Consider the following 25,828-nt stretch of genomic DNA (forward strand, 5'->3'; position numbering starts at 1 on the left):
GTCCCCAGCCGATGGGTCGTAAGAGCATGCTCTTTATCAAAGTTGCTTTTGTCAGTGGTTTCCTCCAAATGTGACCGGTAACGTCGTTGAAGAGATGGGGATTCGTCTCTGCTTCCCCTATATACCGGGTGATCAAAAAGTCAGTATAAATTTTAAAACTGAATAAATCACGGAATAATGTAGATAGAGAGGTACAAATTGACACACATGCTTGGAATGACATTGGATTTTATTAGAACCAAAAAAATACAAAAGTTCAAACAATGTCCGACAGATGGCGCTTCATCTGATCAGAATAGCAATAATTAGCATAACAAAGTAAGACAAAGCAAAGATGATGTTCTTTACAGAAAATGCTCAATATGTCCACCATCATTCCTCAACAATAGCTGTAGTCGAGGAATAATGTTGTGAACAGCACTGTAAAGCATGTCCGGAGTTATGGTGAGGCACTGGCGTCGGATGTTGTCTTTCAGCATCCCTAGAGATGTCCGTGGATCACGATACACTTGCGACTTCAGGTAACCCCAAAGCCAATAATCGCACGGACTGAAGTCTGGGGACCTGGGAGGCCAAACATGACGAAAGTGGCGGCTGAGCACAAGATCATCACCAAACGACGCGCGCAAGAGATCTATCACGCGCCATCTGTCGGACATTTAGTGAACTTTGTTTTTTTTTTTTTTTTTCTAATAAAACCCCATGCCATTCCAAGCTTGTGTGTCAATTTTTACCTCTCTGTCTACATTATTCCGTGGTTTATTAAGTTTTCAAATTCATACTGACTTTTTGATCACCCTGTACTTTCCTTACCGCGTCATGTGCCCACGACACCACAAGGCGACGTTCAGTCCCAACGTAGATGTAGTCATAATTTTTCGGCTCATTGGAGGGAGATGCATTGCCTAATGTTTGCACCGAAGGCCTATTTCTGTATAACACTAACTGTTACCAGCGGCTGGGCTCCCATATCAGTAGTTCTGTTATGATGAGCGATGATGAGTAAGTTAGGTACTATACATACAACAACATCAGCGGCTAAGAATAGCTTATGATATGTCTTGTGCTCTCACCCCTGCCAAGCTGTCTCGCCACACGTGTTGGCACGAGCAGCGTCACTGGTGAGCACCAAGTTTGATCCGATAAAGCATATACGGTGGCCCCATCTACGCTCAAGTTACCTGCGAAAACCCCACGAAAATTCGTGTAGTGGTTATGGAGACTCGTCTTTAAGCATATAAACAGACAGGAAAGACAGTTTCATGGATTTTTTATTAGTATCGATATTGAAATACACAAATTTATGAAACTTTCTGGCAGATTAAAACTGTATTACGGACCAAAACTGAAACTCGGGACCTTTGCCTTCCACGTGCAAGTACTCTATCATCTGAGCTACCCAATCACGACTTACGACCCGTCCTTACAGTTTTAATTTCGTTAGTACCTCGTCTACTCCAAGCACGGCTCACGACCCATCCTCAGAACTTTAATTCCGCCTGTACCTCGTGTACTAACTACCAAACTTCACAGAAGCTCTCCTGAAGATATTGCAGAACTAGCACACATGGAAGAAAGGAATGAAGTTGTAATGAACTCCAGACCATTAGCTGCTTACAGCCGTTGATAAGTATCAACGAGGACACTTGAAAATGTGTTCCCCCGACCGGGACTCGAACCCGTGATCTGCTGCTCACGTGGCAGATGCTCTATCCGACTGAGCCATCTGCTGCTACTGCAGGGGCTTATCTCTGACACGCTCCCCGTGAGACCCACACTTCCAACTTACTGTCCACACACTACATTTGTAGTGCCCCTGCCCACTATACTCATTACTCACGGCAGTCAATCTATCGATTCCCGTAATAGATTGAGCAATGTGAGTGCATCCGCACTGAAGAATATCATTGGCCGGTAAGCCTTACGTATATGAAGATTGTATCTGTTCTTTCGGACATGTCTACTTCAGTGCGGATGCACTCACATTGTTCAATCTCTTACGGGAATCGGTAGATTGAATGCCATGAGTAATGAGTATAGTGGACAGGGGCACTACAAATGTAGTGTAATTAGAGTTATATTAATACCATCAGCTGCGCACGGGGGTTGATATAGATCAACGGGGACTTGTGAAAATGTGTGCCCCGACCGGGACTCGAACCCAGGATCTCCTGCTTATATGGCAGACACTCTATCCATCTGAGCCACCGAGGGCACATATGATAGTGCGACTGTAGGGACTATCTCGCGCACGCCTCCCGCGGGACTCACATTCTCACCTTGTATGTCCACACAATACATTCGTAGTGTCCCACCCCAACACACTCATTACTCGTGGAAGACATTCTTCCAAGTCCCGCAAGAGTTCGGGGAATATGTGTGCATCCGCACAGAAGAAGGAGGTCATGGCCGGTATCGCCATAACTATATACTTATATGGACATGTCCGAAAGAACACCATATCCATATAAGTACAAATGTAGTGTGTGGACAGTGAGTTGGAAATGTGGGTCTCATTTTCAAATGTCCCTGTTAACATTTATCAACCCCTGTAAGCAACTAATGGTCTGGGTTTCATGGTAATTTCATTCTTAGAGAGCTGCAAGATCACCATTGGTAATTGTTCTTTCGAACATGTCCGAAAGAACAGATACCATCTTCATATGGAAGAGAGGATGTTGCGGATACATGGCTTCCCTACAGCCTGGGGGGGATGTCCCCGGGATGAAATTTTCACTCTGCAGCAGAGGGTGCGCTGATATGAAACTTGCTGGTAGATTAAAACTGTCTGGCGGACCAGGACTCGAACTCGGGACCTGTCTCCGCAATACCCTCTCTTCCAGGTGTGCTAGATCTGCATGGTTTGCAGGAGAGCTTCTTCAAGTTTGGAAGGTAGGAGCCGAGGTACTGGCGGAATTAAAGCTGTGAGGACGGGGAGTGAGTCGTGTTTGGGTAGCTCAGATGGTAGAGCGTTCCGCGCCCGCGAAAGGCAAAGGTCCCGCTTTCGAGTCTCAATCCAGCACACAGTTTGAATCTCCCAAGAAGTTTCATATCAGCGCACACTCCGCTGCAGAGTGAAAATTTCGTTCTGGATTCAGATTCATTGTATTAGTATCGATATTCAAATATACCATATACAGAAATGCTTAAGTATTTCCTAGATTTTTCTGTTTGTTGTTCACCGTGTTATCGGCCGCTATCAGCCGCTCCTTGTTTCTAATTAGTACCATTTTAATCGCGTTCGTAACCACTAATGGTTTCTCCACGCCCACATAAACATCCATATCTGCAGTGCACATTACTGTGACTCGAAGTCAGTAGTAAACGACACCTGTTCGTACATCTCTTAAAATAAGTACGCGTCTGTACCCTTAGGCTTACTGACTAAAACTTTCATCAGTTCCTATATGAATTAGCACCGCGGTCTTTTTTATTTTGTTAAAAACATCGTCGATGTTTACTAATGGGAAAATATGTTTTTAATCACAATATTCATGGCTTTCATACAAAAACTTGTGAGGGATGAATAGCTGAATTACCTACAAGTAAATGTGACTGTTCAAATGGTTCAAATGGCTCTGAGCACTATGGGACTTAACATCTATGGTCATCAGGCCCCTAGAACTTAGAACTACTTAAACCTAACTAACCTAAGGACATCACACAACACCCAGTCATCACAAGGCAGAGAAAAAATGTGACGGTATTAATATTGTTCACAGCGTCAGCGCTCGTGACTTTGCAGTTTTGGTAGGTCTGAGAATAAAGATGACCCTAACTCTTGTAGACCAATGTAGGCATCGTCTGGAATTTAATTTAGTGGTAACAGTGAGTCTAGTATTGTCATGAATTACCACAATAGAAGAGAGATCAGGCCATATGCGACAAAGGATGGCCACACATCTTGCAGTTTTCCGAAAATGTGTAACGTCGCGGGTCAATACGCAATAGCATTTTATTGCAATAACCTACTTTGCAGTACGGCTCGTAGCTTTGGAGCCGTTGGTGGTGATAGAAACAGCCGCTTGTATCTTAGCGTAACTCATTCGCACCTGTCGTTAGCGTAGCCATGGGAAGCGGTACCTGTATCAATTCGAGCGACAGAATATTCAAGCCCCTAAGAATCTAAATAAACTATATGAAACATTATTCAATTTAGTTAAAAGTCAATATAATGCTCTCTGTTATTAAAAAGAAGATTGTGTAAAAGTCTCAGCTTTCTAGCTGGCATACTTTCAGAGTTAGAGAATGTTACCTAAAACACGCCATACCACCACTTGTAAGATTACAGTTGTAAGAGGTCCATGACTAAGGAATTTATTACCAGCGCACTCGAGCAGATGTAATTTCGATGGATTGCTCACCATAGCTGTCAAATTTTTACCCCGCAGTGGAGGGTTGTGTAAGAGGTTCATGACTAAGGAATTAATTGCTAGCGCACTCCAGCAGATTTAATTTCGATGGATTGCTCACGCGCTGCCTGCGATATGTAAGCTATAAGAGAATCTCAGACCAGAGAGCAGTGTTGGCTGCAGTAAGAGCAGTGTCAGTAGGAGTAAATAGTAGCTAGCAGTCGGCGGTTGGGGCCGGTCGTGCCTGAGCGATGTAGTATAAGGTAAAAGCAGCCGCGCGCATATGTAGTTTGTTACAACTAAATTTCTACTATTGTTATATCAAGTCCCATGTAAATGTTTTTAAAAATCTCTTAATCATAATCTTTCTTATACAATTAACTTTTGACAATCATTCATCTGAATTTAAAGATTTTACTAATTTCTCCAATCCATGGTCATCCCGATTATCGTAAAGAAAAATCAGTTGTTTCTTTTTATACATGATAAATCTAGCGGCCAGCATTGCACTGGGCTGTGCCAGAGAAATTTCTTATAGGAGCAGATATATAAGCGTCATCCGGCGACTTCACTGAGGTAAGAATTTTCGGTTTATTCAGAATGATCTTTCAGGGCCATGACGCAACACTGCTGACGTCCAAATTTACCAGTTCAGATTCACAATCAGTTAATTATTGAAGGATTATATGTGAGCCACAATTTTATTGAGAGATTAGTCACATTTTATTATTGGTAGGTTACGGAATTTTTCTGTTGGGAGGTTACAAAGTCAGTTAGGATTCATAAGTTTGTCTTTTTAGTATCATTTGGAATCATTAGCGAAGTTCACAAAATGTTAAGTCAATTTGTTTGAATTTTCATAATTAAAAACGTTAATTATTTTTCATTTTCGTGATAAAAAATTCAGAAAAGATCACTATTTCTTTACTGTGTTGTTGTGTGAGTAAATCAGAATGAGTGAGAGTGTGTATGTGGGACATACGAAAAAATTCAATATTATCTCATGTTAAACATTACGTAGCTATGTCATGGGAAAGTGTTAAGTAATCAGATTGCAATGAAAAATGTAATTTCCCCACCGTACTGATGACGTATGTTCAAGGGTACTTGCTTTTGTAAGAAGGCAGCCAGAATAGCCATTTGCAGAGTAATAGTTTTATGAAATTATTTCAAGATTAGTTTTATTTTCGTTTGGTTTTGTCAAACATTTTATTAATAATTGCATGATGAAGTGACGCAAATGCATCTGTGAATGTTGATTGACATAAGACAGTTTTAGCGCAAGAAAGAACTCGAAGGCTTGTTTTGATTGGCTGGTCATTTTGAACAACCAAGCAGAGTTAAGCAATACCCGCGCATTGCAAGTAGTTATAGGCTCTGGAAGAAGCAGCGTGCAGAGAGTCGCTGGCTAGCTATCGGACGTGCGGGTCATGTTGGACGTGTCCCTCTACATTACGAGTAAAATGAAGAAGTTATTGGTTTCTCGCGTCCGGATTGTATTTCCGTGAAAACAGTTGTATTTACGGACAGATTGTGAAAATTTGAGCTTGGTGAAGCGATTTATTAGAGAGATAAACGCGTGTGAACTTTCGGCCTTCGTAAAATTCCGCGAGGCATGTTTCATATTCGTCTATGGAATATCTGGCCGACTGTGAAACTCATATATTGTAGCAGAGTAATGACTGTAAATCAAGTAATAATTCGGGCCGGACTTAAGTACATTCCTGGCTGCCTTGCGTGATTACTGGATTGAATGAACTGTGAGCTGAGGACAGTGATATTATTCGTTAATTAAATACAGGCTGATGGCAAGTGTTTATTTTGAACCAAAAGAAATAAAAGAACTCGTTGCAGAATCCTGACATTTTTCCAAAGAGATGAAGCAATCGCCCTACAGCCGAAAATTGTTATAAGATATTACAGGATAGCTTTCTGCCAGAGTTTACACGTACTTTGCAAACGCAAATGGTGGTTTTCTTCAACGCTGCTTTTAACACCGTCTGAACAGTATCTACGTATGATGAGAAACGGGATGGTGATATGACGCCCTAATGTGGTAGGTGGAGCTTTTGTAGTGAACAGTATGCAGAAGACAAGTGAACAAACATTTATCCCACATTTCTGACCCGTCCCGCCACAACTGGCCAAAATAAATTGAAGAGTTGTGCGTCTAATGGGCTGACTTCAACAATAAGTAAGCTACATAACGTACTACTTAAAAGACAATGTTTCAATGTTGTGGCGAGGCTGAACGCATTACTTATATCTAAATGACAATAAAAACTAAGCGGACTCTGGGGGATAAATCATAGTCATCTCTCCGCTGTTCTCAGTAACGACATTCTCAGTGTTCTGCATAAAGTGTTTGATAAATTGTTAATGTCAGCCAATCAGATGACTAAAGTCGATTAAGTACTTAACCTTAAAATCGACCATATCTGTGCACTGAATTTTTACCGATTCCTGGTCAAGAATAGTACATTTCCCACGTCCAGTTCACGGAAAAAGGTCTGACTAAATGACTCTAACCTTATTTTTCTTGTAGCCGAAGCCAGTTTCGATTCTTTCAATGGTCAGAGATTAACCATTATATCCATAATAGTGATCATAAGTTTTATATGTTTTAATCAGTTGGAACGCTTCTTACACCTGCTGACGCACTCTTCAATGTTGATTAATGTATTAATTTTGTTTCTATCAAGTAACTCAAGTATTCGGCCGATGCCTTAGAGGAAATCTAAAATGTAAATAAATTTCAGGGTAAGTGTCACATTTCAGTCCACACTGATTTACCATCAGAATTTACATATTATACTTAGAATAAGTCTGTGATGTGTAACTTAATCAGAAGTAGATAATTAATACTTTCAATGCTTAAAAGTGTCTTAAATATCTTTTAGTGATGTCTGTATTGCAAATATTAAATAAAAGGAATTTTTGTCATTTAATGTCCCGCAATTCAGTATTTTGTAGCAGTTATGGACACTAGCAATGAATGAGTTATCGATATTTTCGACTCAAATTTAAAATAATGAATGATTATCGACTTTGTAGCTAAGTGAAGGAGAAAAAACTTTCAGATACTTACACCGTCTTGAAATAATCTTTTCAAACGCACCGAAATGTGGAAGTTTGCTAATGTTCTTAGAAATACAATTCCACCTAGGACATATTTCGCTTGGGAAAATTATTTTTAGTGCCATCTGTACTGAAACTGATGTATTCTCGTCTATTGTTTTTTGTTTTCAAATGGGTTCTTTCCATTCTACACTTCTGTTCCATAGTCATGAGTACTTTTATGGCAAACCCACTTCATTCCACAATTGGTATCATATTCTTTTCTTTGTGATATTAATATTGTTTATTTCTCACTTTGAATTGTTCAAATGTGTGTGAAATCTTATGGGACTTAACTGCTAAGCTTACACACTACTTAACCTAAATTATACGAAGGACAAACACACATACACACCAATGCCCGAGGGAGGACTTGAACCTCTGCCGGAACTAGCCGCAGAGTCCATGACTGCAGCGCCTCAGACCGCTCGGCTAATCCCGCGCGGCATCTCATTTTGACAGAACATTGTTGTCCGAGTATACAATTTCATATTATTTCTTCGTTTTATACCAATTTTTTAAATCATAAACGATTTAGTCTCGAAATCGAGTATTTCACCTTCGCTACGTCGATTTTTACTGCTGTATTTACTAAATAAATGGCTTAGGTGGTTATTTTGAAAGTAAGCATAGATGAATCATTTTGTCATAAAACAGTGCTTCCCGAAAATTCAGAATGTCCTTATACTAAATAACAGAATAAAGAATTCGGACACTGCAGTTTGCAGCGCTTGAATCTGTATATTGGACGATAGACGCCGTCTCAGAAAGGAGTTGTTTATTCACCACATATATCACAAATGGAAGCAGAAGTTCTTAGGTAATCTCTGAACGCCGGAACATACAGGGAGCCTGTGAAAGTCCCAGGAGAAAATCGAGCTGTCATTTCTCATCCCTGTCAAAAGACGGAGCGCCGTGTGAGCTGAGAAATGAGTGACTGCCGTCTGGCACCCTGACGGCTTTATCGACACAGATGTGTCAGAGGGAAGATTTAAAGCGAGAGCCAAAATTGAATATTGTCAGATGCAGGCGCTGCTCGATAAATCCTATTTGCCTTTGCATTTTATTCAGTCCTCATAAACGCAGTTATGGGCGATTCGGTTCAGGCGGGTGAATAAGCGAATGACGTGGTAAGGTGACTTTGACTTTTGTTTTAGCTTTGAATGATTCTGTTCGCTCTTTTAATTCTAGTTTTTCTTTGAATTTTTAAAACACGAGGAATGATGGATATTCGTAGCAATTGGAAATTTCCTTATCTTCTTACTGGTGGGTATTTCCGTACGTTGTACAAGTAGAACATATGTGTGGTGGAAGGAGATGTTATTTATTTGTACGGTGAAGTCACAATAGAGTTTTCAGACTATCTCTTACATCAGATCAGACACTTTAATTTTATTGACATAGCCAATTTTTAACAACAGTTTATGTCACTACCTCAGAGTATGATCAATTTGTGTTGTAAGAATTGAAATACAAAATTACAGCTTAAGATCTGAAAAGAAAGAATAAGTAGGAACTAGAAAAAAATGAAACCACTAAAGTGAGGTAGTGACTTCCCTGAATCACTTCAAGCCACTGCCTAAATCCTTCCTTCGGAAAGAGTACCATCGATCCCATTCCCAGTGCGGGCTTGTACTACGTCTCATAGAATCTCGTCACAGACAGAAAGTAAAACCCTATTATTCCTTCCTACTTCTCTGGGGAAAATGGAGGAGGGAGTTCAATCAAGTGTCCGAATGAGACTAACATTCTTAATAACTTGCGCCCGCTGCACACAGCACGCTTTGTAAGGGTCTTTCGTTTTTTTGGTAGCTGAGCGGGGGCACATGGGTACTTGCCGTTGAGAGTAACGGTCGACATCAAATGATGTGAGCTAAGAAAACTAGACGAAAGACAATATGCTTATTTTCAATTTCTAATAAGCGTCTACACTAAATAATTAGTACTGTACAAAATGGTCAGGTAATTAAAAAATAAGTTCAACAACAAGGTGCACTAAAGGCGTTATCACAAAATTCTTAAGACTTTTAATTGTGTTTCGCAGTCTTTCTGCGTTATTCATGCTTCCTATGGAGAGGTGTCTGTGGAAAAAAGACGAAGTTGTACATTACACTTTAAGTCTTATACAAAAAAAAAAATGGCTTGCAATTTGAGACATTTGAATATTATACATGTAATATCAAATACGTTATGTCGAGAGATATTAATTTTAATTATGTTTCATAGAAGAACTGTATCACTGAAAGGGAAGAGTTAACTGACAGAATGTTGGTTTTCTGTTGTGTGTGTGACCACATAAATGATTCCTTTCAGTTGTAATATTAAAATGTTGAAAGCTTTGAAGAGACTGATTTTGCTAGTAGTTACAGTATTATGATGTTGCTTTATAACAGTGTGTCTTGTATAAAAATATTGGAATGAGAAAATAACATTAATGAACTGACTGAAACATTAGGTACCTAGTTAGCGATTAACTGCTTGGGCGGCTGGTCTGTGCTCGCGTGACTGCTGCACTACCGTAATCAGCGCTCGCCGTCTTTGGAATGATCAGACCCACTCGGGTTCGCTGGGTATTCTTAGGCTCTGAGGCAAATGCCTTATGCTAATGGGCTGCACAGAGCTGGCCCCTCTCTGTTACCACGCGCTGAATGGAACAGAATGGTCATCTGGCTCCTGCGCGGTGGTATGTGATCAAGTTGATATGATGTGGCCTTTGATATTAGCTGTCCGTCCGACCAAAATCAAATAGTCAAAATAGATATCTCTGATCTCTTGTGCAAGGTGTTATAGGATTCAATATTGTCTCACTCCCCTCTTTAAAATCGTTTCAAAATTTCATCATGATCTGACAGTAGTACTAGGTCCCTCAGTGACACGTGATTGCTGTTGCAAAACCATTGCTACATCATTCTCTGTCCCTCTTCTCAACGGCTTATTTCCCTTCTTCCTGGTGCCAACAAGCTCAGGAACACTTCCGCTCCCACAGGCATTTACTGCCTTACCTGGGAAACGAGTTCGCATTTGTGAATTTCGTTACCTTTCTGTGCATATTTTGACAAGCATCAGTCGCCAATCAAGCGCCGGAAAACTGAAAACTTCAGGACTGTTTCACAGTAAGACATTATGCTCGACTCTCTTTGGTAGAGGCGGGCTGCCTCCAAGCGTTCCGGCTTTATAGGCGTCTTTAACGTGATAAGTTGGTAATCTTGATCGAGGCTTGAGGGCCGCTCAATGAAATCTCTGTAGTAAAACAAGAAATACTCAGAGGATTCTGCAGAACATTCTACGACTAATAGCAGACACAATTCTTGTGAGAAAAAAAAATTCGAAATAATTCCGTTTTCTGTTTCATTTATCTATCTTAAAATGGTATCATCGAAAAAAAATTTCTATTTCTTTGTAACACCATAGCTTAGACACTACATACCTTTTGTTGACTCATTTACTTTTCTGTTTTGTTCAACATCCCATCGTTGACCTTCGGTAATTAGTGTGTGATTTATTCAATAGTCATGTCCATTATAATTATCCGGGCTGTTATGCCGTGGTCGGTTGATGAATTCTGAGGTGATTCCCAATGTTTCGTCTCCGACTGCGGGAGACATCTTCAAGGGGGTCCGTAGCTTGATGGAAGGTCCAACACACACACTGGCTCGCTACTGACTGCCGCTAAATTCCGTGTCCGCGCGCCCCCGCGCCGCGGCGTGACGTCACGTGTTTTGAAAACGTCAGTGCAATTGGCCGCTGTCCGTCGCCGTCGATCGCCGTTGCCATCACCCAGTAGTGGACGAGTGGTACACATCTTCTTTAACACCGTCATCCATATACCGTTTAATTTGACGCCCTCCTCCTTTCGGTTGAAATTATTTGGGTGTTTAGCGATTTCGATTGCCTCCCTGTAGAGCCTTTCGTAGTATCCGCTCGTGGCCGCTAGTACATGCGTCTCCTGGAAACGAATATTGTGGTTCCCTGGCTGGAAAGCATGCTCCGCAACAGCTGATCGTTCCGTTTCTCCTCTTCTACAATTTCCCTTGCGCTCTTCCAAACGTTTAGAAACCGTTCTTTTGGTGGTACCCACATAAACATCACCACAGCTGCATGGGATCCTATACACTCCAGATTTTTCCAATGGTTTGCGAGCGTCCTTGGCAGGCCTAAGATATTCCTGTATCTTTAACTTTAACTTTCATTCTAAATACAAGAGTATTTAGCTGAGAGAGACTTAACCTATGACCAGTTCATAATTTTGCAGTGAACTACATTTGCAATTTTTTGTCAGATAGGAAAATGTTTCGTTATTTGTTATATTTATGCAAATAGTTTCTTCTGATCTGTCAGCTCCAACATTAACGTGAACATACGGTATGCAGGTGCCAGAGTTCTTTGCACTCGCTTGTGGCAAAGTATAGGTTGTGTTTGTCCGGTAAAGTTACTCATACCTATTTTCTTGAACAAGAATGTCAATCATTCTCATGCCTAATGAGGCTGGCGACCGTTTTCTTTATTCTTTGAACTGTGTAGATAGGTAAAATATTGTTTATTACTGTTAAAATATTTACGTAATTCTGACTTTCACTTTCGATAAGCCACCTCCGTTAGGTACAACACGGTCAACATAACAAAATCCCTCTCAGAGGGTAACATCGCTCTGTTGCTTTATACCATAATTGCTTTAACAAGACACTTTTATTTCACGACCTGCCCCCAACTTTAAGGTTATGGTATAGCAGTGGCCGACAGAAGTGTTACATCTTGTCATTGAGGGTAAAAGAGAAATTTCGAGTCTTTGTATTTAAGTGAGAAGCTACTCTGAAACACTGTCGTAAAGTATATTAGTGGATCAAAAGACTCAAAATATGTTCACTTAGTTTTCTTTGTTCGCCCAAAATTTTAATTTATGTTGTTGTTGTTGTCTTCAGTCCTGAGACTGGTTTGATGCAGCTCTCCATGCTACTCCATCCTGTGCAAGCTTCTTCATCTCCCAATACTTACTGCAACCTACATCCTTCTGAATCTGCTAAGTGTATTCATCTCTTGGTCTCCCTCTACGATTTTTACCCTCTACGCTGCCCTCCAATGCTAAATTTCTGATCCTTTAATGCCTCAGAACATGTCCTACCAACCGGTGCCTTCTTCTTGTCAAGTTTTGCCACAAACTCCTCTTCTCCCCAATTCTATTCAATACCTTCTCATTAGTTATGTGATCTACCCATCTAATCTTCAGCATTCTTCTGTAGCATCACATTTCGAAAGCTTCTATTCTCTTCTTGTCCAAACTATTTATCGTCCATGTTTCACTTCCACACATGGCTACACTCCATACAAATACTTTCAGAAACGACTTCCTGACACTTAAATCTATAATCGATGTTAACAAATTTCTCTTCTTCAGAAAAGCTTTCCTTGCCATAGCCATACTGATAGGAAAAAGCTAGATCTGTACAATTTAACACTAGGGGAATATGTTGAACCTGGGGGAAAGAGTGCCTAGGAACAAATAAAGTTTTACGGCCTGTACTTCAGTTAGGTGAGCGATTTTAGAATCAGATGAAGGAATGCGTATTAGAGATCGCCGTAAGTAGCTTCCACCAGTTTCTGCAGTTTTTGCTGTCATCAGATGTGAGTTTGTGTTTTGTGAAGCATATATAAATATTGCGCGTTTTCATATTTAAATGCTGCACAATATATTAAAGCTATATGGAATATATTGTTAATTCTTCAGATACAGAATTTCATGGTGAGTAAGATTCAGTATATATTTTGAACTATTTGTATTAAACGTGAGCACTTAAGCCATACTTCCTCGGTCCTACACCATCTTGTACCTTGAAATGACACAAGATCTTTAATAAAAATTGAACGTGCCATATTTGCAAATAAACTGAGTTTCTTTAATGCCTTAACGATTTTACATGTCTTGAAAGTAGAAATTTGTGTCAGTTTCCAATAGGTTATGTTTCAAAATATGTTTAATTTGTAACCAAATTTTGACAATGGGGCTGCTTACTTTGATTTCACTTACTGATTACTGATGTGTAGTAGAGTAATAATGTACCAGATAGACAATTAAATACACTGCTGACAATAATTTTTCGATTGCAACGCTTTTAAATTTCATTAAACTATTTGTCCCTAGCTACGTGACTATGACGTACCTTTGAACTTGTTTTCACATTAGGAAAATCTTAATTTTTATAGCAATTTTTGTAATTTCAGAAAAAGACCGCAACACTCAAAAAACGAATGCTATTATTTAAAAACAGAATGTGAAAAAAATTAAACGTCTATTGCAGGGGTGGGTGAAAGTGCAAGTCTGAAAAGTGTACCAAGGTACAGTACTCTCCTCAACTATTTGGTTGATCTAGTTCACATTTCCATCAACGTGTGTACACAGCATCGAAGAAATTTTTATTATGTATTTGGTATACTTCGGCAATTAAACAGGGCAGCACAAACTGAAGAATGAGAGTATTTCTTTTTTGCGTTTCTAAGTATAAGGTTAGCCAATCGAAGAAAAGTCATTACGTAATTCCAAGAAAAAGTGTACAGTGAACTGGGGAGGATGGTAATCGGGGTATGATGCCTATTTGCTCGTGTTACTTCACTGTGCCAAGAGAGCGCTGCACAAAATGGTCCACTGCTTCCTTCAGCCCAGGTCTCGAGCGGCAAGCGGTAGGTGCAGCTCTAATGGATATACACTCCTGGAAATGGAAAAAAGGACACATTGACACCGGTGTGTCAGACCCACCATACTTGCTCCGGACACTGCGAGAGGGCTGTACAAGCAATGATCACACGCACGGTACGATGGATGCTAGTAATAACCTTTTTTTTACATTTACTTATTCACAGGCGATGCATAAAAATTACTTAAGAACTACAAACAGAGGCCAGTGGAGTAAAGAAAACCTCCACTTAGCAAAGTAGGACGTAAACCTGGAGGCACGAACTGTTTTCGAGCTTTTAGGAGTATGGGATTCCATATCGGTCACGGGAACGTCTGTGATATAAAACAGTAAACATCAATGATAAAACAGCCAGTAATTGCAATACAAAATTTTACTTTGTAGTAGTTGACACTGAAATACATAATAAAGTTGGTGATGGTAACAAATTTATTTTGCATCTTACCAAAATCTTCGGGGAGGGATGCCCAGTAGTCAAGGCGTAAAAAGAAATTACTATTGGACATAAAAGTTACGATTTGTTACATGCATCGGTCTTCAGTTTGAAGAAACGTTGCCAAACATCTTGTTTTAAAAATATCAAAATTTCCCGTCATAATTTCATATAGAAACAAAAAGCACGTCCCGATGCACTATAATGTTTCAACAGCTGAGTGGTTTTGGGAAGTGAAAATCCTATATAGATTGGTCCAGGTTCGTAAATCGCTTCCCATGTAATCCTCACTTCCTTTGAAGAATCCACTTCTCAGTTAAGCTAGCTCCTTGGACCAGACGATATTTACCCGTTGAGGGCAAGCATAGTGTGATCAGACGTCCCGTAATTACGGGGTCGTCCCTTATTTACGTTAAATGTCCTGCTGTCCCGACAAATTAGGTGCTGGACGTATATTGTGCCGCTTTCCATTAATCGTCCCGTATATTTTGAAGTAACGTTATTCTAAGTAACGATTAGAGTAACTTAATGGAGAACAAGCGTGGTCACATACAAAGAATAAAAGAATACACTCTTTGATTAAACCAAACTGAAGGGATCACGATTTTGAAATTCTTTGATGTTTTGACATGGCGAGCAATTTTTTGTGCATTGTCTACTGCTTCCGGTCGCTGCGCTTAGAAGTACGGTTTGAGATCCTCAGAGTCACAGATTGTTACTTGAAGCGGTATACAGCAAATTTTTCACAGAAATGTCAAAAATAAAACGTATCCTTACAGCCGTAATTGAAGCGGAGTTTCCATTTACGAAATCAGTGCAGCCAACCGAGAAATTATGTAGCACATTGTGAAAAAATACTTTTTCAATCGACCATGAAGGTCGATCTGAAGTAGTGAAACACATTAATGTCAGAAACACTAAGTAAGTGCTTCAGGTAAGTCTTCGTAACAAATGTCTTTTGTTAGAAAAAGCAAGAATAGTGCCATTATAAATGACGAAGAAAGACGTCTTGCAGCTGAGGAATGTTTGCTGGCCTTCCATGCCATGAAACATAATCAGACTTTCATGTGAATGGGCTGCACTGCTGCGATTATCAGAAAGCTATCCGAGAAGAAATTTACCTGTTTCGGAACAAAGTGTGACTCTATAATAGTATATGTGTTGGCTCCATACACACTGCATCAAATTTGTGAGAAAATGCAAGAGGCGCAGAACATTTCAGTTTTGGTGGACATTTATAATCACAAAAGTGTACAGTTGATGCTAGAGCTCATTAGTTATTTGCACCAAGTAATGACGTACACTTCATGGACACTGACTTCCAGAATGTAACATATGAAATGGCAAATTTTTAACGAATCTTATGATGTAAGTTTTTAATAAATTCTATCTGAGGGATGAGGTGTTGCATTCCTTGGTGACAACTGCAACAAAAACTTTCGAGGTGCAGGAAGAAAGGGACAAAATATGTTTTTGCAAGACTTAAACCTTTGAGAAGTGGAGTATTCATTTCGCAGTTCGTGCTGCGCACATAGTTGGTAATGAACTACAAGCCAGTGCTGGTACTCTACCCGTAGACACAGAAATCATTCTAAACAAAACTTTTCATTTTCCACAGTTTCACCATTCTTGTTGAAGAACTGAAAAAAGTTTTGCGAGTTTTCTGAAATGGTATATGAACAGGTGCTTGGTAGTGGTAACAGCAGATGGCGTTTCTTGGGACAGGCTATTAGTCGAATTATTTACATTTACGAGGGACTAAAATCTTATTTTTTGTCTTGAGTAATAAATGCCCTACCATCATAAAACCATTATTGGTGTTCCTCAATCATCTGACTATTTTATTCAGAGCCAATTAAAAATGCTTTCATCAACAGTAAAAACTCTTGAGGTAGCAGATATGTCACCATATGATGTTTCAGAGCAGTTATAAATACTGATAAGGAAACATTAATTGAGGAGGAAGGGAATTTTGATCTACGAAGATACAGTCTTTGATAAATATATTGGAAAAAGATGACCTGCTGAAAGATTCTGATTTCTAGGACAATTCAGTTTTGTTTTATGAGACATTAATTGACTATGTTGACGAATATGCTAACCCATTTCATGTGCTGAAACCATTTAATTGATCTGGGCCCAGCTCAAGTATAATCTTCCTTGGAAGTTGGTTCAGTAAAGTTTTAAAACTTTAGCAGAATTTGATGAAAATATTCTAAATGAAATACGTGAAAATGTATATAATGTGAAAAACCATGAACTAAGAACTGTTAGGTGTGTTGACGAAAATTGATCTGTCATTTTAAAGTTACTTGCATCTCAAGTTGTCCGCTGAAATAATTTACAGCTCATTATTGCGTTTGCCCTAGCCCTGTCTCGCACTAATGCTGCTGCAACACATATGCTTTATGCACTGATGAAAAGAGTAGATCTAGTGTGGAAACTATTAAGGAAATAATAAGTAGGAATCAGGGTACTTCATATACTGATTTTTATAAAATTCTATTTCAAAATAAGAGACTCCTGAATGACTTATAGTCTTCTGTAAAATGTAACTTAGAGTGGGAACTAAATAAAACATGTAAGTAATAATAATCGTTTCCCTAGTTAAATACCTCATTACATTAAAGCGAAAAACTATGCTTGTATGTGACAAGAATAAAACAGCAAAATATTTACGATGTTAATGATGCAACGCAGTCTGACGTTTCATTTTTGTGCGAGTTTTAAGAAAATGGTATGTTAATCTATGTAGCTATAACCTAAACCAAGTATTTCAACACAAATATACAATACGGATATAGTATGAACGAAAGTTTCCACAAAATTTTGTCGCATTTCAATTTCTAATTTATATACTTGTTCCGAGTGGGTAAATCTGGTTAAGCTTGACAGTCCCGAAAAATACCCAAGCACAGACATCTACCAACATTCTCTCGGCATGGTGAAATGTTTTGTGACAGATAGGGTCATGCATCAGATCAACAATAATGGAGAGAAACAACAGCCTAGACCCGCAATTATATTTTATTAATGGCTAGTTTTGACGGAAATAATAAAACAGAAGGTGACAGAGACGCGAAAACATGAAGTTTTAATCTTCTGTTGAATGCATAGTGATTTTGGATAAGGTGTAGATTATATGGTAGCTTAAGAGTATTATGGCTCAAATGGAGGAGATGGAGAATGATTTAGTGTTATGCAAAGATACAGCCGAAATATTGGACACATTCGATTTAGGATTGCAGTTATGGAAGTATGAAAGGTATCTGACATATGAGGAGGGCTACTGAGTAGACCAGTGAATAAGAAACGCCTGAAGCAAACAGTTCGTCTAAAAATGACGTCGTCTATCCTGGTCGCATCCAACCTGACTGACTGTGAGCAAAGGAAGGCCTGGTGTGATCCAACAACCTAATGTGGCACACATGCCTTGCGCAAGCGTTCATAGCTAGCTTGGGCCGTTTAAAGTTTTCACTATAAGTGTACTGTTGAACAGTAGTAAAAATGTGGCAGGGCTAAAGGCTGAACTAATAGATGTTTAATTTGAATGTTTTCCTAAATTTGTGGATTGCATGTAAGTATACTGCAAGTTTGTGCTTCCCAATCTAGAAGCTCACTCAAAGATATGCCAAGATATTTTACTTTGTTTTTTAGTAGAGTAATTGAATAACGTTAAGATATATTAGATGAACTGCTCCACAAAAATGTCCGCTGATAGAATATCGGTAAAAGTTACGCTTTATTTATTATTTTTATTAAGTAGTATTGAATCTAACAGAAACGTTTTGTAAATCAGATTATAAGGTTTCTGTTAAATTTGAAATTTCTATCTTTTTTTCTCCGCCGCTCATAAAAACCTGAAAATCATGTAATAGGTTCAAAATCATTTACTTTTCTTCTGTAAATTTAGTTGCGTGTTATCGTTTTTCGTCTACTACGATAAGATTATAATCAAATCATTTATTATTACTGTCAAAGCAATACACATGGAACATATTTGTATGCGGCTGCGCGTGGATTGCGTGTTCTAGTACTACCATGGAGGTAGAGAAAGAAGGGAGATCTCATTGTTTCACAAACTTGAGGCCTATGTCCGCCATCTTACTAGCCCAAAACATTAGATTCATCGCATTCATACCTCTATAGTTCCCCGCGGTGACAGTTCCCTGTGACGTCACTCTCACGTGCTCTTGCTCAGTTTCGACCATGTTAGGTGCTTTGATCGTGTGGAGACATAGTTGTTTCATCAAAAATGCCAGCTTGCGTTGTTCACGAGTGTACTGATCTATCCGATCTTAATATGAAAGTTTAAAAAAATCACTTTTCATTCGTAAGTGGAGCAATTCAAGCAATATTCTTTTTTGTATACATGAATTACTTTCGCATTGTCTGCTTTTTTTGTACTGCTTTTGTTTCAGTCATTTGACTTTAGATTTGTCTTACTTTACTCAGTGTCCATTTTTTCTCTTCTGTCCTGTGTCTTTCATTGCCTTCTAATTCTCAAACGCTCCAACCTATGAGCCACACTGTATCAGTAATCTCGTTCCCGCAGAACACAAGGCTACGTAGCCGCTCTGATTGCTGGGGCAGCATCAAATGGTTCAAATGGCTCTGAGCACTATGAGACTTAACATCTGAGGTCATCAGTCCCCTAGAACTTAGAACTAATTAAACCTATCTAACCTAAGAACATCACACACACACACACACACACACACACACACACACCCGAGGCAGGATTCGAACCTGCGACCGTAGCGGTCGCGCGGTTCCAGACTGTAGCGCCTAGAGCCGCTGGCCATTCTGGCCGGCGGGGCAGCATCTGTTGCCCTAAATTCCACTCACCTATGATCATTATTCATTGTTCACATTTACTTCCCCTTGAAAACATATTTTGGCTGCGACAGCCGGAGACAGCTTTCATGTGTGCATGAGTTCGTGTGTGACTTATGAATGTATATGTGTGCTGTGCTTCCTTTCTGAAGAAGGCTTTGGCTGAAAATTTATGTGAACACACTTTGCGTCGTGCCTGCCTTGTGCTCGACGTGTGAGTAGCAAAACCTCCGCTTCACAGTATAGTTTGTTGTAAATAATCCTATCCACATCAACGAGAACAATGACGTACATAAATAAAATACCAGAAGATGAAAATGACATTCATTACGCCAAATTAAGGTTGTCTGTAACACAAACACAATGCTACAACCAAAATTTTTGATCACTTACCCAATTACACAAAATGCTTGGTACACAGCAAAGTAAAATCTGAAACTATAGGGAAACATTTTGCTTTGATAAATCCTCCGATTCTGCAGACGATTAACTATTACTGTAATGTGTAAATGGTGACGGGTAGGAATTACTCCTGAACACATGCCTGTTTTTAATTAAAAAAAGAAAAACAACATAAAAACTAGTAAATGATCAGCATGGAAGCATATTTTTTTTAAAAATGTCAATATACAATAGCTCGTTCAATATTATTACGATTTATCGTGCAAATGATACACGGAACATGAAACTAAGTTGCTAACTATTGGTATATCACAAAGCATGGTATAGAATTACATACTTTGAAAATCATAAAGTGAAGTTCAAAAGTAAAATCAAGCAGATGATCAAAGTACGAATATTCCAGTTGTACTATGTTAGGTTATTTCTGAAATACTGACAGAGTTACTGGTGAGAAATACTCCGGAGAAGAAGCAGACTACAGTTGGAAAGGTAGGCCTACGTCTTACACAGATTAGACTTTCAATACTAAAAAGTTAATCACAAATATGTTAAAGCAAAATATCCATTTAAGGGGTCTTAAGCGTTTGAGACCTTCCCCTTATTCCCTTAATCACTTTTATAGCATTCCACAGTGCTGGAAGATGTTTAAAAATTGTATCGTTAATTTACCCTGTAAATTGCTGCTAATGGCCAAATACTGAGTGATGCGTCATAGCTAAGATTACAAAGTGAGAAGATGGGTAAACGACAGTGAGATTAATGCATTGACAGTCAAATAAAACAAGAACTCTGTTCTGCATGACTGTGTGGGCTAACAAAGAACACGTAGGTAAGTTTTTTACAAAACCGAACACTAAAAATGTAGCGCGTAATAGTTGAAACCTGAAAATGTAACAAAGAAGAAGCAGTACCAGTACGCTAATAAGAATTGCTTTCGGAATTCCAGAACATTTGCTATCGATACAGATTCAGTGAAAGTGGAATTAAATCGATTACAAAACCATGCTTTTCATATCACTTCCTCCAGTTTCTGGTTATCAAAAATATGGTAGCAAAAAACATGCTACGTTAACGAGGCCAAATCTGTCGTATTACTAGAATAAATACGCATTCGAAAACAGGAAAACGTTCGCAGTTTCCAACCTGACACTATGTTATTCATGTAAGCTCTATAAATTTCAGTATTTAAAACAGTTGTTGCACGGACGCGGCAGAAATAGTGAACAAGAAGCAATCGTAAACAGTATTCTGCTAATGTTTAGCACTAATTAAAATGGCGGCAGGCCCCACCCACTCTGGCTTCAAAACAACGCACAGCGTGAGTCTGTCGTGTAGAGCAATGTAAGAAAAGCATTTGGCCACGGTGCACATCGCATTCCCTCACGCACATTACTTAAAGAGATGCCGATGACTTATTTGTCATTTTTATTGGTTGACGTTAGCCAAGACTAGCAGCTCTTCATCAACAGTGCTTTATTAAAGAAATAACGATGTCATTCAACTAAATCGTCTGAGCACGTTACTGTTCCTCTGGTCTACTGTCTCCCAAGAGCGTGCTAAAAAGGTTTGAATACTTGTGCAAAATTTCGTGTTTTCTTCCTGTTCAGCTACCCAGTGGGTTTCTTCGCGGACATACTGATCAGTAACTTAACCACTTACCGTAAATATCAATATTTGAGACTGGAGACAAGGAACTCAGTCGTTACTCCACTTACTGCAGAAAGCGAATGTCACAATGATGTTTCTTCTGATGAGTTCGCCATGAAACTTGCACTATACGCAACTCCTGGAAGAAACACAATAATGATCGTCGTGCCTCCTCTCAATGTTTTAGCCCCTTATGCACACTTTTGTGCATAGCTGAAGCAAAATATAGCTGGTAAAACTATTACAGAAAAACAAATGAACCATAAAAAATCCTTAACACGGCCCAGTATATTTTTGTAGTTCCATTAATACATAACTTGTTCTGCAACAAGTTGCACTGAAGTGGAATGAACCATGATTCTCATTCAGTGCTACAATGGAAAAACTCCTTCCAGACCACGAATTACTAGACTAAAACTGATGAAGTAATATTAACTGATGCAAAAATACCACCAATACTGGATCCTTACCAAGTAGGTTTAATGAATTACCTCGGAAACGTTGAAAGAAGTAGTGCTTGATTTCTCACAGATCCGTTAGGGCAGAGCAAAACGCCTCTTAGGAAAATGACACACCCGTTTAGTACTTTATTTTTGTGAGAGAGCTATGCAAGGAGAAACTAGAACCGTTTATTTTATTGCATGAACCTGGTTTAGTTACTTATCGTAATCTCGCATGATATCTGAAAATAATCAAATCTATAATTTAAAAACATATTTTCCAGAATGAATCTTTGACTCTGCAGCGGAGTGTGTGTTGTTTTGAAAGCTTCTGTCAGACCGGAACTAGAACTTGGAACCTTTACCTTTTGAGGACAACGCTCAAACACCGAGCCATGCAGGCACAGCTGACGTTCTACTCTCGCGCCTTCACTTCCACTTGTGCCACCATCCTGCGTGGCAAACCTCACAGAACTTGTCCTACATTCTCCAGGGGAGTCGCGGGACGAGCACCATGGGCTACATTTGGGGCGGTGCGTTGACAGCGTCGTGTGTGGCCGGTGTAAACACAGCCGATGCCGTACTCCTCCCACCGCCTCCCTCCTCTAAAGGTCTTTCTGTGTAATATGAATGAACACTACTGGCCATTAAAATTGCTACACCACGACGCTGACATGCTACAGATGCAAAATTTAATCGAGAGGAAGAAGATACTGTGAAATGCAAATGATTAGCTTTTCAGAGCATTCACACAAGGTTGGCGCCAGTGGCGACACCTACAACGTGCTGAATGAGTAAAGTTTCCAACCGATTTCTCATACACAAACAGCCGTTGACCGGCGTTGCCTGGTGAAACGTTGTTGTGATGCCTCGTGTAAGAACGAGAAATGCGTACCATCACGTTTCCGACTTTGATAAAGGTCGGATTGTAGCCTATCGCGATTGCGGTTTATCGTATCGAGACACTGCTGCTCGCGTTGGTCGAGATCCAATGACTGTTAGCAGAATACGGAATAGGTGGGTTCAGGAGGGTAATACGGAACGCCGTGCCTGGATCCCAACGGCCTCGTATCACTAGCAGTCGACATGACAGGCATCTTATCAGCATGGCTGTAACGGATCGTGCAGCCACGTCTCGATCCCTGAGTCAACAGATGGGGACGTTTGCGAGACAACAACCACCTTCACGAACAGTTAGACGACGTTTGCAGCAGCGTTGACGATCAGCTCGGAGACCATGGCTGCAGTTACCCTTGACGCTGCATCACAGACAGGAGCGCCTGCGACGGTGTACTCAACGACGAACCTGGGTGCACGAATGGCAAAACGTCATTTTTATCTGATGAATCCAGGTTCTGTAAACAGTATCATGATGGTCGCACCCGTGTTTGGCGACATCGTGGTAAATGCACATTGGAAGCGTGTATTCGTCATCGCCATACTGCCGTATCACCCGGCGTGATGGTATGGGGTGCTATTGGTTACACCTCTTGTTTGCATTGACGGCACTTTGAACAGTGGACGTTAAATTTCAGATGTGTTACGACCCGTGGCTCAACCTTTCATTCGATCCCCGCGAAACCCTACATTTCAGCAGGCCCTGTACTGGCCTTTCTGGATACAGAGAATGTTCAACTGCTGTTCTGGCCAGCACATTCTCCAGATCTCTCACCAATTGAAAACGTCTGGTCAATGATGGCCGAACAACTGGCTCGCCACAATACGCCAGTCATTACTCGAGCTGTGGTATCGTGTTGAAGCTGCATGGGCAGCTGTACCTGTACACGCCATCCAAGCTCTGTTTGACTCAATGCCCAGGCGTTTCAAGGTCGTCATTACGGGCGGAGGTGGTTGTTCTGGGTACTGATTTCTCAGGATCTATGCACCCAAATTGCGTGAAAATGTAATCACATGTCAGTTCTAGTATAATATATTTGTCCAATGAATATCCGTTTATCATCTGCATCTTTTCTTGGTGTAGCAATTTTAATCGGCAGCGGTGTATAACATTACTAGTTTTTACTGTTCTGATGCGTAATTATCTGCTTTAACTGTATTTTTACTATACATTTTAACTGATGCTGGTTATGCAGGCGCCAGAGGCTTAGGTTTAATGTGACCCTGTAACTAGGCTGAGTTCATTCCTTTGTGTGCATATGTACTCAACCTACTTGGTTCATGACCCTTTACTACTATTATCTTCTATTAATTTTAGTCCGAGTTTTATGCTAACGTTTATGTAACATTTGATACATCAACACATAGTGATTTAATAATGTCTGTATGAGAAAATTGTGTGAGATTGTCTTCACATTTTAATAATGTGGTAATGTCAAGTTTTTAATGTATCCTAAGTTGCCTGTTGGTGTGGTTAATTTACTTTGTACTCTGCCGTTTAACAAATGCAGTTACGTTTTGTCAGCCATCTGGCAGCTCTACGGGTTAATACCAGCTTCATTGACACTATTCACCTGTAATTGTCTCAGCTCGGTTAACATTGCGGGGTACCATCGGTTGTCAAATGCAGTCTACTGCACAGAAAGCCCTCCTGTATTGTACCCAACGTGCTAAGAAAACACATTAGTATGTAACTCATAAGAACAAATGGATCTCTAACCACATTGTTCTAGATCGTTATAGCTTGCACAGACTTACAGACCACTGGTACTCTAGTTTCGTATCTCACTATGGGACCCTCTATACTGTAAATCACGTATTTTGATGCACTTCAAATATGTTATAGAGGCACTTGCCCTGAGAACCTGGCTATCCGGTTTTCTAGCGACGAGCCTTGGTTTTCGAGAAAATCGATTTTGTAGTTCACTGCGTGCTTTGTATACACGTAACATTAGATATGTTTCGAGCAAGTCAGCGTAGCGCAGCGGTAAAAGTTCACAGCTACCGAGCTGGAGGTATCGTGTTGGAATCCTGTTTGTGTACTTTTTTTTTAATCGAACGAATTTTTCAGTTTTATTTAAAATAATATCAACAAACTGTGTAAGGTGTGCGAAATTATAAAGATATATTCAGTTATTAATTTTTTCATATATTCATTCCGTTTGTGGTTCGCAGTTGGAGTTCCAAATGTTCGTACAACGGTCGCATCTTGTATTACCTGAAATCGGTCTCCACCCATTATCGTCCCCTCTCCCGTGAATACCATTAGCCGTAACGAGAACCCCAGCTCCTAAGCCAATGAGGATGTGAGTTGCGTTCCTTTACGTTCGCATCTAACTACAGCGTCAGTTTCTCGCAAAGCGTTTCTAATGCCGCTTATAAGAACAAATCTGTGAAATGGAAAAGACAAGTGTTTCTGCAGTAGTGCATCCAGAAGAAGATCCACCAAGTAGAGGAGTTGAACGAAGAATCAAGAGGCGAAATCACAAACGCCATTCAATACGCCGAAAATCTACTTCGCGATTTGAATCTCGTAACCAATACACCGCCTAGCGTGATCTGTGCCAATTTCGTTTCTATTGGCGATGTGATATGTATCGCAATACAGGATCTCTTGGCCGAAAGACATCATTATTGATGATGAATTGCCGGCCGGGATGGCCGAGCGGTTCTAGGCGTTACAGTCTGGAACCGCGCGACCGCTACGTCGCAGGTTCGAATCCTGCCTTGGGCATGGATGTGTGCGATGTCCTTAGGTTAGTTATGTTCAAATAGTTCTAAGTTCTAGGGGACTGATGACCTCAGACGTTAAGTCCCATAGTGCTCAGAGCCATTTGAACCATTTTTGCCGGCCAAAGTGGCCGCGCGGTTAGAGGCGCTCCAGTCTGGAACAGCACGACCGCTACGGTCGCAGGTTCGAATCCAGCCTCGGGCATGGATGGGTGTGATGTCCTTAGGTTAGTTAGGTTTAAGTAGTTCTAAGTTCTAGGGGACTTATGACCACAGCAGTTGAGTCCC

At 40.0% G+C, this 25,828-nt stretch overlaps 1 non-coding gene across 1 annotated transcript; it reads right to left on the reverse strand.

Moving 5' to 3' along the window:
* Window positions 1-2,140: 2,140 nt before the first annotated feature.
* Window positions 2,141-2,215, reverse strand: Trnai-uau. The gene has a single exon. It is a non-coding gene; the product is annotated as a tRNA-Ile (tRNA).
* Window positions 2,216-25,828: the final 23,613 nt, after the last annotated feature.

Source organism: Schistocerca americana, chromosome 5 (genome assembly GCF_021461395.2).
Source record: "Schistocerca americana isolate TAMUIC-IGC-003095 chromosome 5, iqSchAmer2.1, whole genome shotgun sequence".
In the NCBI taxonomy this organism is placed as follows: Eukaryota; Metazoa; Arthropoda; class Insecta; order Orthoptera; family Acrididae; genus Schistocerca; species Schistocerca americana.